At 32.8% G+C, this 14,212-nt stretch overlaps 1 pseudogene; it reads right to left on the bottom strand.

Moving 5' to 3' along the window:
- LOC141549905 (small ribosomal subunit protein uS10-like) overlaps positions 1–2,514 on the bottom strand; it is a 34,855-nt pseudogene extending 32,341 nt beyond the window's left edge.
- Between the last annotated feature and the right edge of the window lie 11,698 nt (positions 2,515–14,212).

Here is a 14,212-nt window from a genome sequence, read left to right as displayed (position 1 = left end):
TGAGAGAGAAAGAAAGGGCCAGCTACAAATAAATTATCAAAACATAATGATACACTTACAATAAACAAAGCACTGTGTGAAATATTAAAGATACAAATAGAAATGTATACTCATAGATCTACCATGAAAACATGCATTCTTGTGCTCCTTTGCCTCCCTTATGCAATTTATTGCTATTCAGACATTTTTTTCAGTTGTGTCTGAATTTTTATGACCCCATCTTGGCTAAGGTAATAAAGTGGTTTGCCATTACCTTCTGAAGCACATTTTACAGATGAAGAAACTGAATCAAAAAGAATGAAGTGACTCACCCAAGATCATATAGTTAATAAATGTCTTGCCAGATTTGAATTCAGAAAACTGACTCAGGTCTGGCACTCTATCTACTGTACAATCTAGCTTTTAATATTGACAACTAACAATATAAAAATTTTCATAGTTATTTCTCATCTCCAAAGGTTTTTGATTCAGTAATAAAAGACTTAGGAAAATACATAACCACATTTTAGGCTTTTTTTATAGTTGGGTTTTAACTTGGCCTTTAAAAAATCAACCAATGAGGTAATGAGTGAAACTTTCTGACTCAATATTTATTTATCTCCTTGTTTCAGATTTGACAACACAATCAATGGAAATTTCTGCAAAAGGTTAATAAAAATGCAAATTATTTCATAAGTATTCTAGCAAAATCATATCACCTCATCTCAGTGTGATGTTTCCTTGAGTTTAATTATCTTTGATAATGTATTATAGAAGTGTATGATTGGTTAAAAAGTTTTTGATTGTTAAAAATCAAGCTTTCTAGAGAATAATGTAACCATAGTAACTGCATAGTCAGAGAACTTTCAAAATAATAGTGAATTTATGTTTTAAAAATCACATGAATATTGTTAATGTTTTCTTTAGATCCTTAAAGCGAAACTATGAAAAAAGTCTAGTTACCTAAAAATTATAAATAATACACTTATTAGAAATTATAGGTGTTAGCATTCCATAGCATTTAGAATAGAGAAATACTGTTAAGATAACCTAGTTAAGATAATATCCATACTTTGTAAGTTGGGAAACTGAGGCCTAAAACAATTAAATGATCAATCCATGATAATGTATCTAGCATTCAAAAGAGATGATATTCTAATTTCTCCTATGGGCCATCCATAATAATTTGTCAATACTAAGTCTTTTCTTCAAAGCCATTTCTTCCTCCTGTTTCCAAATTCAGTAGGCCTAGAAAAACAAAGGTTCTCTCAATGGAAAAATTGTTCAGGGCTCCCTTATTATTCATTCTTTACAATTTTTTTTGAAAATTAAATGAGTATGTGCTCATTTTTCAATATATCTATCTTGAATTTTCTTTAGGATCTAGGCACATAGGTCATTTTTGTTTTTTTAATTTCTTGTATTCTCTGTGAGTTATTAAATATGAATAATTATTGTATCGTAAAAATTTAGGTGACAAAATAAACCTGCAAAATTAGCAATTTAAGTAGTACTTTCCATCATTTTTTTTGGTATTTTGTTGAGGAATTCTGATCAATTAGCATGATTAAGGTAATATAAACCTTATCCCAATATTTTTATAATAAGCCAATGTGAATGACCTGTGAGTTAGCATGGTGAAGAGAATATTAAACTTGTACAAATGTCTATGTGACAAGGTCAATAATTAATTAATCTGTCATTTCATTTGTATAGCTCTATCCTCCAATCACCAAGTTCTGATTGATCTACATAATAATAAGTCTTCTACTCAAAGACATTAAGTAATTTATCCACAGTCACTGAGATAGTAATAAGAAGAGGTAAAATTCACACCCAGATCATCCTAACTCTAATTCTAGCACTATCAGTGAGGACATTTTTGAAAGTAATAAAACTAAGTGGAAAAAAATATGATTTTTTTTTTATAGTCTTCATTTGTCAGCTCAAATTGTCTGTATATTTTTTATTTAGAAATTTTCATTTCAGAAATCTGAAATATATTATAGTCACAGAGGAATTCCCCTAATTTAAGTTCTGCCACATTGTAGGAGGATCAAGAATCTTATCTCCTCAGTTTTTCTATGCTATGTATACAGTCACTAATTCATTCATTCAGTTTATATGAACTAGCTGAAAGAACATGACTTCCCAATTTAAAAAACAACAAAAAAACCAAAAGGAGGTATACTTACTTGTGATGGTCTGGGCTAGCTCCTCTGAAGGGCTCAAAATAAGTCCTTGCCAGGATAAGCAAAAGTCCTTGACCCACGTTGTGGACACCAATTTGTAAAGTTCTGTTATCTCCAGAAGCTGCCGATTGTTCTCTGGAAGAAGATCTGCTGTGTCAACTCAAATCTCTCTGATAGATTCTTCTTCCTGTAGAGAGCCCTTGTCTCCAGACAGTTGCCACCAACTCTGCTCCAGAGTAGTGACTTCTTCCTCCAGGAGAGCCGCCTCAAGTCTGACCCAGACCAGAGACTCTCCTCCAGAGAGCCGCTCTAACTCTGACCTAGGATAGAGACTCTTCTCCATCTCTCAAGTGCCGCCCTCTTTTATCCTCCCAGAGAATGGGCGTGGGATAACACAAGGGCTTCTGGGAAAAATTACTTCAACCAATGAACTTGTTCCTCCCTAGGAGTTCACAAGTAAAACTCCCAGTAAAGGCCAGAACTAGAGAATTGTTAAGTACCGACTTAGCACTTAGTAAGAACCTAATATCTCATTATCTCATTATCACTTAGTAAGAACCTAACACTAATGTCCTGGGAGATCAGCTCTTGTTAAAGAGAGTACCTATGTCTTGTATAAATGTCTCAGAAATTGTATTTGCCTATAAAATGGTTAATTGAAAGAATGACATAACTCTCTCTTTTCTTCTCTGTTCAAAAGAAAAAATAATGTTATACATGAAAGAACTTAGGAGGTCATATATTCTAACCTCATTATTTTACACATGCATTTATATGTGGACCAGAGAAAAGAATGGAGAAAGGCAGAACTAAAATGGCTGAAAAGAGCTAATTGAGCTCAACCAAACTCTCCTCAAATAATTCTTACATTATACCTCAAATTAAATACTGGGATAGCAGAAACAACAAAACTGGGTAAATCATTTTTTCAAACCTAGGAGGTAGAAAGGAAAGGTCTGTGGGGGCCTGAAGGGCAGGACAGAGTACTCTTGTCTTATAAACTTTGGAGATGGCTACATAGGTGACAACAAAAGCAGCTTTAGTAGGTCTCACTCCACAAATTTCCTAATGTAAAGGAAATTTCAAGGGAACTTTTCTTAGTACCAGGTTCAGGAGCCTGTACCTTTGCCCATATGATTTTGTGGGTAACAGTCTCAAGGCCCAAAAAGACAAAAGCATATGTGGCAACAAGACACCAGGGAATTTGGTCATAGTTCCATGGCAGAGATGAATACTTGTGGTCACACACCAGGGAGAAGGTACCTAGTTTCAGTGTCAAGACAGAAGAAAGCACTTGCAATTGTGGATGCAATAAACTTGATCATAGTGCCAGTGACAGGAAGAGTGCTAGCCCATGTGACCACAAAAAAACAGGTCCCTTATGGAGTAAAGATTAGATCAAAGTACAGGAGAGCACTTACCACACCTTTCCCTAGAACACATTACATAGAATGCACTGAAAACCTATACACCCCCAGAGCTAGCTCTTAAAATAACAATTAAAAAACCTGAAGCTGAGGAAAGTGCCCCCTTTAACCCCGAAGCAGCGCCCAACTTTAAAATAAACTTAAAAGGCAAGAAATAGACTGGTAAAGTGAAGAAACTACAAAACAGAGAAGCTAACAATAATCAGTGAAGATTAAGACAAAAAGCCAGGACAATGCATAGAGATAAAGGGAGTCTTCCTTAAAATAATGAGCTGTATTTATATAAAAGCACCAATAAAAATTATTGTAATGGAAAGAAGTAAGACACATTCCCAATAAGGGTAAAACAATGATGTCCATTATCAACACTGTTATTCAACATTGTGCTAGAAATGTTAGCTTTAGCAATAAGAAAAGAAAAAAAAATAAAGGAATTAGAATAGGCTGAGGTAGGCAATAAACTATTTCTCTTTGCAGATGTTACAATAATATACTTAGAGAATCCTAGAAAATCATCCAAAAACCTACTGGAACCAATTCACACCTTTATCAAAGTTGTAGGATATAATAATCACACAAATCATTAGCATTTCTATATATTAGTGAAAGAGTGTATTAGCAAGAGCTAGAAAGAAATTCCATTTATAATGACTATAGGCAAAATACAATATTTGGGCATCGATCTGCTAATACAAACCCAGGAATTATATGAATATAATTTTTAAATATTTGCCCATGAGTAGGCCAAGATAATATAATAAAAATGACAATTCTACCTAAATTGATCAACTTATTCAGTGCCATCCTAATCAAACTGTTAAAAGCTATTTTATAGGGCTAGAAAAAATAATAATAAAATTCACTTGGAAGAAGAAAGTTCAAGAATATTGAGAAAATTAATGGAAACAAAATTTGGTACTGACTAAGAAATAGAATGGTGGACCAGTGGAATAGGTTAGATACACATAATTCTATAGTCAATGCTTATCTAGTATTTGATAAACCACTGAACTCTAGCTTTTGGAATAAGAATTCACTACTTGAAAAGAAGTGCTAGGAAAACTGAAATATAATCATACAGAATCTTTTCATAGACCTACATCTCATAACCCATACCAATAAAAGGTCAAAACATGATTTGGGCATAACAGGGTAATATCATAAGCAATTTAAGAGAGACAAGGGATAATTTATGTATAAGATTCTTCAGAGAAGGGAAGAATTTATGGTCAAAGAATGAGAGAAAATTATGAAGGAAAAATAGACAACTTTATTAAATTCAATTAAAAAGGTTTTGCATAACACAAAAACAACAGAAACAAAATCAAAAGGAAATTAAAGCTGGGAAAAATTTTATAGACAGTGTTTCTGATAAAGGTCCTATTTATAAAATATATAAAAAATTATGTCAAATCAATAATAATACAAGTCATTCCCCAATAGAAAAATGGCCAAAGGATTTGAACAGATAATTATTAGATGAAGAAATTAAAGGAATATCTAATTATATTAAAAATGCTCTAAATCACTATTGATTAGGCAAATACCCATTTATTATGGAATGACTGAATAAGTTGTGGTGTATGAAGATAAAGGGATATTATTGTTCAAAAATGATGAGCAAGTTGATTCTAGAAAGAGCTGGAAAGATTTACATGATCTAATGCTGAGTGAAAAAAGCAGAACAAGAAATATATTGTACACAATAACAGTAAGATTGTAAGATGATTAACTATGAAACATTTAGTTCTTCTCAATGATTGCAGATAATTCCAATAAATTTTGGATAGAAAATGACATCTACATCCATAAAGAGAATTGTAATGTCTGGGCTAGCTCTCTAGAAGTCCCTCGAATGGGCTTTGGATTCAGCAGAATAATCACCACAAGAATTGTCAGGAATAAAGTCTAAAGTCTATTATTTCCTTCGAAATCTGTCTCCTTCACCTGGAGCCCTATTAGCTTTCTGAGGGACCTTCATATGGACCTTGGTCTTCTTAGTGAGGAATATTTACTCTCTAATTATATAATTATTATAAGTCAATTATATAATATATATTATGTACACACACACACACACGCATATATATATATATATATATATTATATATATAATATATATATATATATTATATATATATATATAATATATATATATATATATTATATATATATATATATACTACTACTACTATCTATCTCACTCACATCTACTACACTCCACTCTCCTCTATATCCACACACAGTTCTGCATAGAGAAAAGGGCTTGTGTCTCGAATTAGTTCATTTTCTGTACAGCCCAATCTCAAGTTCCAAGTCTGAAGAAACTTCAGTTCCATTCCTAAGTAATCCATTTTCTCAAGCATTCCCTCTCAAGATGACTATTTCCCTTCATTTCCTAGCTTTAAAGATACTTCTTTAGAGGAGATCATAAGATGCTGTGCTACAGTAGGAAAAAATGTTTTTTACACCCAGGCAGGGCTGCTGGAAAGACAAGGTCCCTCCTGGCAAAGGACTTCTAGAGAAACTCGGCAATGTTTTCAATGTAGAAAAATTGGACATCTAAGAGCTCAGTGTAGATATGGAGATAGAGTGAGAAGACAGGATGAGAGAAGACCGAAAACCCCATGTCCAAAATGTCACAAGAGTTTCCACTGGGCCTTCGAATGTAGATTGTTCCAGGGAAATGAGAGGCGAAGCCCAGCTCCAAGATATCAATCAAAAAATAGGTGGGGCATGATGGCAGCTGAGGTTACACCCAAAGAGCCTTTAGAAGGTCAGGACTCTGATTTGATCAACCAGCAGAAGAGCAATCACATGGCAGAAAGGGATTATCTGATAAATCAGCCAAAAAGCAATCAGATAGCAGAAATGGATTACACTTGGAAAGAATTACATGCCTTTTAAACCAACAGGGCAGTGTCCAGTGAAAACAGCTCTAATGTAATTGCCAGATGATGAGAAGAGATTTAGAAAGTAGTAAATAGGAGGAAATTAGATAGGTTAACTGTCTGGGAGAGAGAGTTTGCTTGTCTTTCTTCAGATGGAGAAGGAATCAAATGGGTGCCAACAAGTTGTATTCGCCTTGTCCATCAGAGAGAGACAGAAAAAGAGAAAGACCTCAAAACAAAGGAGAAAATCTAAGAAACATCTGACACTGAAAGAGCATGGCTAAATAAGAAGACTGTTAAAGAACTTTAAAACCAGCAGGAATCATTGGATTTTCTAACACAAGATGAGACTAATGGACAATGGAATTATGGGCATTTATAAATTCTCAATTTATGATCATGTTATTTGTTACATCACTTCTAGCATGTGTTATGTAACTATATATTTATGTAATTTATGTAATTATGTGTAATACCTCCCATATTGATGGATTTATGTTTCAAGGTCATGACCACCCTATGTTCTAAATCAAAAGAAAGGGGGAGATGTTAGGTTCTTACTAAGTGCTAAGTCAATACTTAACAATTCTCTAGTTCACACCTTTGATTTGGGCCTTTAAGGGGAGTTTACACCTTTGAACTTCTGAGGAGGAGTTTACATATTTAAAGGAGATTATACTTTTGAAAGGAGTTCTGAAAAGGAATTTACACAACCTTTAAAAGGAGCAAGTTCATTGGTTGAAATAATTTTCCCACAAGCCCCTGAGTTCTCACACGCCCATTCTCTACGAGGATAAAAGAGGCAACATTGAGCCTGGAGAATAGTCTGACTAGGAGATTGAGTTTAGACAGTGGTCTGGAAGGAGAGTCTGGCTGGATGCTCCATAAGCTTCCTAAGAAGCCTACTCACAGAGGAAAAGATTTTACAGAAACGAGATCTCCTCCCAGAGAAGGATTATACTTGAAGAGATGACAGGACCTTTACACTTTGCAATAGAAAGATCAAAGTGTATTTTATTGATTATATTTTTTCAATCTTTTTAATGTATGGATAAGCTAGATTAATTTTTTCCTCTTTTTTATTTTTCAAAATTATTGTTGTTATGTGAAATATCTTTTTGAGAGTGGAAGGAAAGGAGGACAAAGGTCAACATTGTGGTTATGTAAAAATGCAATTAGTAAAATTTTAAAAGATTATATTTTGAGCTGTCCAACTACGAATTATCTGATTAGTATGATAATAACCTTCAAAGCATTCTTCAGTGCTGACTGATTTTTTTAATGTAAGGAAGTCATCACAGACATAGAAATAAAGCTGAAAGGAACCTCAGAGACTATATCATCCTACTCCCTCCTTTTATGAATTAGACAATTTAGGTCATCAAAAGACTTCCTGAAGATCACACAGTTAGTCATTGTTGGGGAAAGGGGAAGGAGAGATATTTGAAGCTGAATTCTCTGTATTTAGATCAATGGTCTTTATACTCAATTCCTTCTATAGAGTTCCTGCCAAACTAAACAGTTACCAATCACTCAGAAGGGATTCCTCACTTCATATACTTATATCATTATATCAGATCATTATCATGAGTTGATTTCCTTTTTCAATGAATTTGGCATTTGGCCCAGTCTTTGTCTGAACTAACACTTTTCTGCCCCTGAGAACTTGAGCTCTAAAATTTCTCTTTCTGATAATAATTTCCTAACATTCTATTTCTTTCCTTATTTCAATTTTGTTATCCTGCTTTTGGTCAACAATTCAACTATCAATAATTTATTTAATCCCTTGTTTTGTTTTTCTTTTTCCTCTACTGCTTTTTCCTTGTGGCTAACTTTTTCATTATATTAGGTGACTCAGGGCATAGAATGTTTGGGCTACAGTTAGGAAGACGTGGACATAGGTACTGGGAAAGTAATTTAATCTCTGATTATCTCATTTCCTCATTGATAAAATGAAGATTATAATAGCACTTCCTCCTGGATTTTTGTGAATATCAAATGAGGTAGCAATTATTAAATGCATACCCATATTGCTTGGCATTTAGCAAATACTCTTATTTTCCTCTTCCTTCTCTGTCTTGGAATCCTCCCTTTGTTCTGTTGTTCATACTTTGTTAATTTCCAAATATGGATCACCTTCACCTTCTAGTGTTATATACTTTAAAAAATATTCCATCAATTTTTCCTTCTCTGTATCTTATATTTAATTCTTTCTAGCCTACTACTAAGTAACTGGGAATAGACTAAATTCTTCCACATGCTTAAAAACATTAGCATCTGAAGTTTTATCTCATATTTTTATTATTTTGTGAAGAGGACAAATAATGAGGCAGGCAGTTTGGAGGGCATATGGGAAGTCAAGCTTATTGTCATTGCTTCTATGAATTTATTTGATCATTCTGAGATATAATTTGGATTTATAAAAATAAAGTAACTAAATTGCTTTTACAACTTAACTGAGAAATTCCACTATTAGAATACCCTAAGGAGCTCAAAAATAAAAATAAAATCCTCTGACATTAAAAATTTGGCTTAAATTTACTTTTTTATTTTATTAAAGAAGAAAGAAAATTAATACCAGTAATTGGATACTGGGTAGAGAAACCCTGAAATATATAAATGTAGTTAGTTATGGTTGTGAAGGAAGAAGCATAAGAAATTCAGAGCAACATTGGAAAATGTATATGAACTAAATACTTAGAATCATTATAATACACAAAATGCCCAAAATAATAAATCGGTAGAGACTCGATAAGAGACTCCAGAGGCCCCTGAGTTGAACCCTCTTATTTTACAGATTAGAAAATTGAGGGCTAGGGAAATGAAATGATAAGCCAAAGATATCACAATGTTTAAGGCCATATTCTGTCCTTGGAACCACACAGTAGTATGTTATCAATTAGATACTCTGAAGAAGATCAAGTAATTGTGTAACAAAAAGGATAAGTCATTATAAAAGAATGATAGATAACAGATAGTCAGAATACTGCACAAGTAATTCCAAAATACTGAGAGATATTATGGAACATTTTAAATATATGAAATAGACATATTCTTGTAAATTATTAGGAATTTTAGACAAGAGTTGCATTGGATAGGATATGTTTTATAATATAGTAATTTTAAAGTTCTTTTGTAATGAATCAATAACCAACCCCCCCCAATTTCTAAATTTATTTTCTGCAATGTATCTTATGGTTGCTTTAAAAGAATACCCGTAATTGATATATGACCATCACATGCTGGTGCATCACAGGACTAACTTTTCTAGAAAAATTTGGAGGGCATCATTATATATGAAGATGTACTTTTTTTAAAAGAGAAGACTTCTGTTTTTCAGGCCTTCATTATAATTTTAGCTTTTTAAGCCTCTGTTTTAGTGGCATATTTAATAACTTTAAATGTAATTTTCAAAAATATGCTTCTTGATCAATTATCAGTTCTGCCCCGAGAGTCAATGTTGTTTTGCTCACATTTAACTATGCATAATTGTTTGTAAAGTACATTGATGATTTGAGGGAAAATAACATTAGAAATTATAATTACCAGGTTTTTTGTTTACATAAAAATAATCAAGCAACAAAAGAATGTAAAACATCTTATAATACCTGCAGTGCTTCAACTATATTCTAGTTTACTCTGTTGATAGTTGTTCCTTTAATGAATTTACCTTCTAATAATTCTTGGCAACCAATATGTAATTAAATATAAGAATGGGAAAGAATCTAGCTTTGACATGTTTGTTACAGTGATAGAATACATAAAAATTGCAGATTAAAATATCAATAAATTAATTATGTTCCCATCTTTACAATTTATTATTTTAAAATATTCTCATTTTAGATAGCAGACCTGGGTATCCAACATTCTTGTCCTTTTCTTTTAATATTTTTTTTCCTGAGGAAATAGGTATTAAATGCCTTGCTCAGGGTCACACAGCTAGGAAGTGTTAAGTGTCTGAGACCAGATTTTAAGTCAAGTCCTCCTGACATTAGGGCTGGTACTCTATCCACTGCAGCACCTAGTTGGCCATTAAGATTACTTTGTACTAATTGCTTATTTAGTTTAATTGTTCATGCACTTGATTATAGTGTCAAAATAAAATCTCTAAAATTCTTTCATACTTACTTGAAGACGATTAGATTGGTTAATATAGCTAGAACATAGCATGGCAGATTCAAGATCCCCACTATTTCCTCAGAGGGAAAAAAAAAGTATGGTCTAAATCAAATAACTTAGATATTAATGCAAAAAAAATCTCTTATTAAAGAAATTTACTTTTCCAGAGGTGGGACAAAATTCAATTGTACCTGGAAAGGATGGACAGAACCTAATACCTTTCCCCAAAAACTATCCTTACTACTTTCACATTATTTTATTTTATTTTTGATCTTTTTTAATGCTTTTTATTTTTAAAACACATGCATGCATAATTTTTCAACATTGACACTTGCATAGTTTTTTTTGTTTGTTTGTTTGTTTCAGATTTTCTCCTTCTTCCTTCCTTATACTTCCCTAGATGGCAAAAATTCCAAGATATGTTATGCATTTTAAAATATATGTAAAATCCAATATGTGTAAACATATTTATACAATTCTCTTGTTGCACAAGAAAAATCAGATTAAAAAAAGAAAGCAAATAAAGAAGAAAACAAAATGCAAGCAAACAACATCAAAAAGAGTGAAAAAGATTATATTGTGATACACAGTCCTCTCTCTCGGTGTAGATGGCTCTCTTCATCACAAGATCATTGGAACTGGAATCAATCATCTCATTGTTGGAGTCACATTCATCAGAATTAATTATCATATAGTCATTGCCATGCATAATGACCTCTTGATTCTGCTCATTTTAATTAGCATAGCATCAGTTCATATAAGTCTTTCCAGCCTTCTCTGAAATCATCCTGCTGGGCATTTCTTATAGAACAATAATATTCCATAACATTCATATACCATAATTTATTTAGCCATTCTTCAAAGGATGGGCATCCATTCAGTTTCTAGTTTCTTGCCACTGCAAAAAGGTCTGCTACAAATTCGCACTGCTACAAACATATTTGCACATGAGGGTCCCTTTCCATCATTTAAGATTTCTTTGGCATACAAGCCCCATAGAAATACTGGTGGGTGAAAGGGTATGTACAGTGTGATAACTTTTTGAGCATGGTTCCATTTTGCACTCCAGAATGACGGAATCCATTCATAGTTCCAACAACAATGTGTTAGTGCTCTAGTTTTTCCACATCTCCTCCAATGTTCATTATTATTTTTTCTTGTCATCTTATCCAGTCTCAGAGCTATGTAGTGGTGTCTCAGAATTATCTTAATTTGCATTTATCTGATCAATAGTGATTTATAGCATCTTTTCATATGATTAGAAATTATTTTAATTTCTTCATCTGAAAATTGTCTCTTTACATCTTTAAATAATGGCTTGAATTCTTACAAAATTGAGTCAATTCTCTATATATTTGAAAAATGAGATCTTTATCAGAACTCTTAAATATAAAAACATTTCCCAATTTATTGTTTTCTTTCTAATAATGTGTACATTAGTTTTATTTGTATAAAAACTTTTTAATTAATATAATCAAAATTATCTTTTTGGTTTTAAATTGAGTTCCAATTCTTCTTTGGACATAATTTCCTTCTTTCTCCACACATCTGAGAAATAAACTATCCTATGTTCTTTTAATTTGCTTATTATATCACTCTTTATTTCTAAATCATGATCCCATTTTGACCTTTTCTTGGTATGTGGTGTTTGATGTGGGTTAATGCCTAGTTTCTGTTAAATTCTGTATAAATTTTCAAATTTCCCAGCAGATTTTTGGCAAATAGTGAGTTCTTATCTCCAAAGCTGGGGTCTTTGGGTTGGTAAAAGACTAGATTACTTTAGTCATTGACTATGTTGTCCTGCGATCCTAACCTATTTCATTGATTGACTGCTCTATTTCTAGATCAGTACCAAATAGTTTTGATGATCACTGCTTCATAATAGTTATAGGTCTGCCACAGATAGACCGCCTTCATTGACATTTTTTCATTAAGTCCCTTGAAATTCTTGAACTTTTTTTTTCTTCCAGATGAAACTTGTTATTATTTTTCTAAGTCTATAAAATAATTTCTTGGGAGTTTGATTGGTATGGCACTAAATAAATAGATTAATTTAGGCAGTATTGCCAATTTTATTATAATTGCTTGGTTCTCCCATGAGCACCTGATATTTTTCTAACTGAGTAGATAGCAGTTTATTAGTGTGTTAGTGTGTTAAGTATTCATATAGTTCTTTACTTTCCCTTTGCAGATAGATTCCCAAATATTTATATTATTGAAAATTATTTTGGATGGAATTTATTTTATATCTCTTGCTATTGGAAATATAAAAATTCTAAGGATTTATGTGGAATTATTTTGTATCCTGCAATTTTGCTAAAATTGTGAATTGTTTCTAGCAACTTTTTAGTTGATTCTCTAGAGTTCTCTAAGTCTACCATCCTATCATCTGCAAAGAGGCATAACTTGGGGTTTCCTCATTATCTACTCTGATTCTTTAATCTCTTTTTCTTCCCTTATTGCCAAGGCTACCATGTTTAATACAATATTTAATAGTAACTGTGATAATGGGCAATCTTGTTTCACTCCTGATCTTGTTGGAGTTGTTTTTACTTTGCCTCTATTACATATGATGCTGGCTGAGGGTTTTAAATTGATGTTACTGATCATTTTAAGGAAAAGTCTATTTATTCCTATACTCTCTAGTGTTTTAATAGGAATAGGTGTTGGATTTTATCAAATGCTTTTTCTGCATTTATTGAGATAATCATATGATTTTTGTTAGTTTTGTTATTGATGTGGTCGATTATGCTAATACTTTTCCTAATATTGGACTATGCCTGCATTCATGGAATTAACCTTGCTTGGTCATAATGTATTATCTTGGGAATATTTTCTGCAATCTCATTGCTAATATTTTACTTACAATTTTTGCATCAATGTTCATTAAGGAAATCGGTCTATAATTTTCTTTCTCTGTTTTCATCCTACCTGTTTAGCTATCAGCACCATATCTTGTCATAAAAGGAATTTGATAGGAATCCTCGTTATTTTTTCAAATAGTTTATTTAGTATTAGAGTTAATTTTTCTTTAAATATTTGGCATAGCAAGATGGTGGAGAGTACACATGCATCTTTCTGAGCTCTTCTTTACCGTCAAACTATTTTTACAAAAGTCAGCCTCAGAAATAATATTGACTGTGAAAACCCATGAATATTGGGAGTACAACACATTACCAACAGAAGATAATCTCAAAATTTGCCAGAAAAGGTTTGTTTTTGCTCAAATGTGGAGATGGAACAGGGCTAGGCCAGGTACAGACTCAGGCAGATGATCAGTGAGAGCACAGAAAATAGCTCATTCTGAGCAGACCAAATAGGGGTGTGGAATGGTCTTTACAGGCTGAAAATTGGCAGGGACAACTTTACCACAGTGTCAGGTACTCTGCTCTGGCAGCAAGCTAATAGATCCTCAGAGAAGCTATAAACACAGGAGATAAAGACTATAACCCCAAAATGCTACAGTCTCTCAGGACCTGGCCACACTCACCCATCACCAGGAGGCACTCAGCATAATCTCATCATGTAACTGCTGACCCTAGTGCAGCTGCTAATCCCTCCCAGTGTGGCCATTAGTGTCTCATTATTGCTTTATTGCTACTTC

The sequence above is a fragment of the Sminthopsis crassicaudata genome, chromosome 1, assembly GCF_048593235.1.
Source record: "Sminthopsis crassicaudata isolate SCR6 chromosome 1, ASM4859323v1, whole genome shotgun sequence".
Lineage (NCBI taxonomy): Eukaryota > Metazoa > Chordata > Mammalia > Dasyuromorphia > Dasyuridae > Sminthopsis > Sminthopsis crassicaudata.
This window is presented reverse-complemented; position numbering and strand designations above follow the sequence as displayed.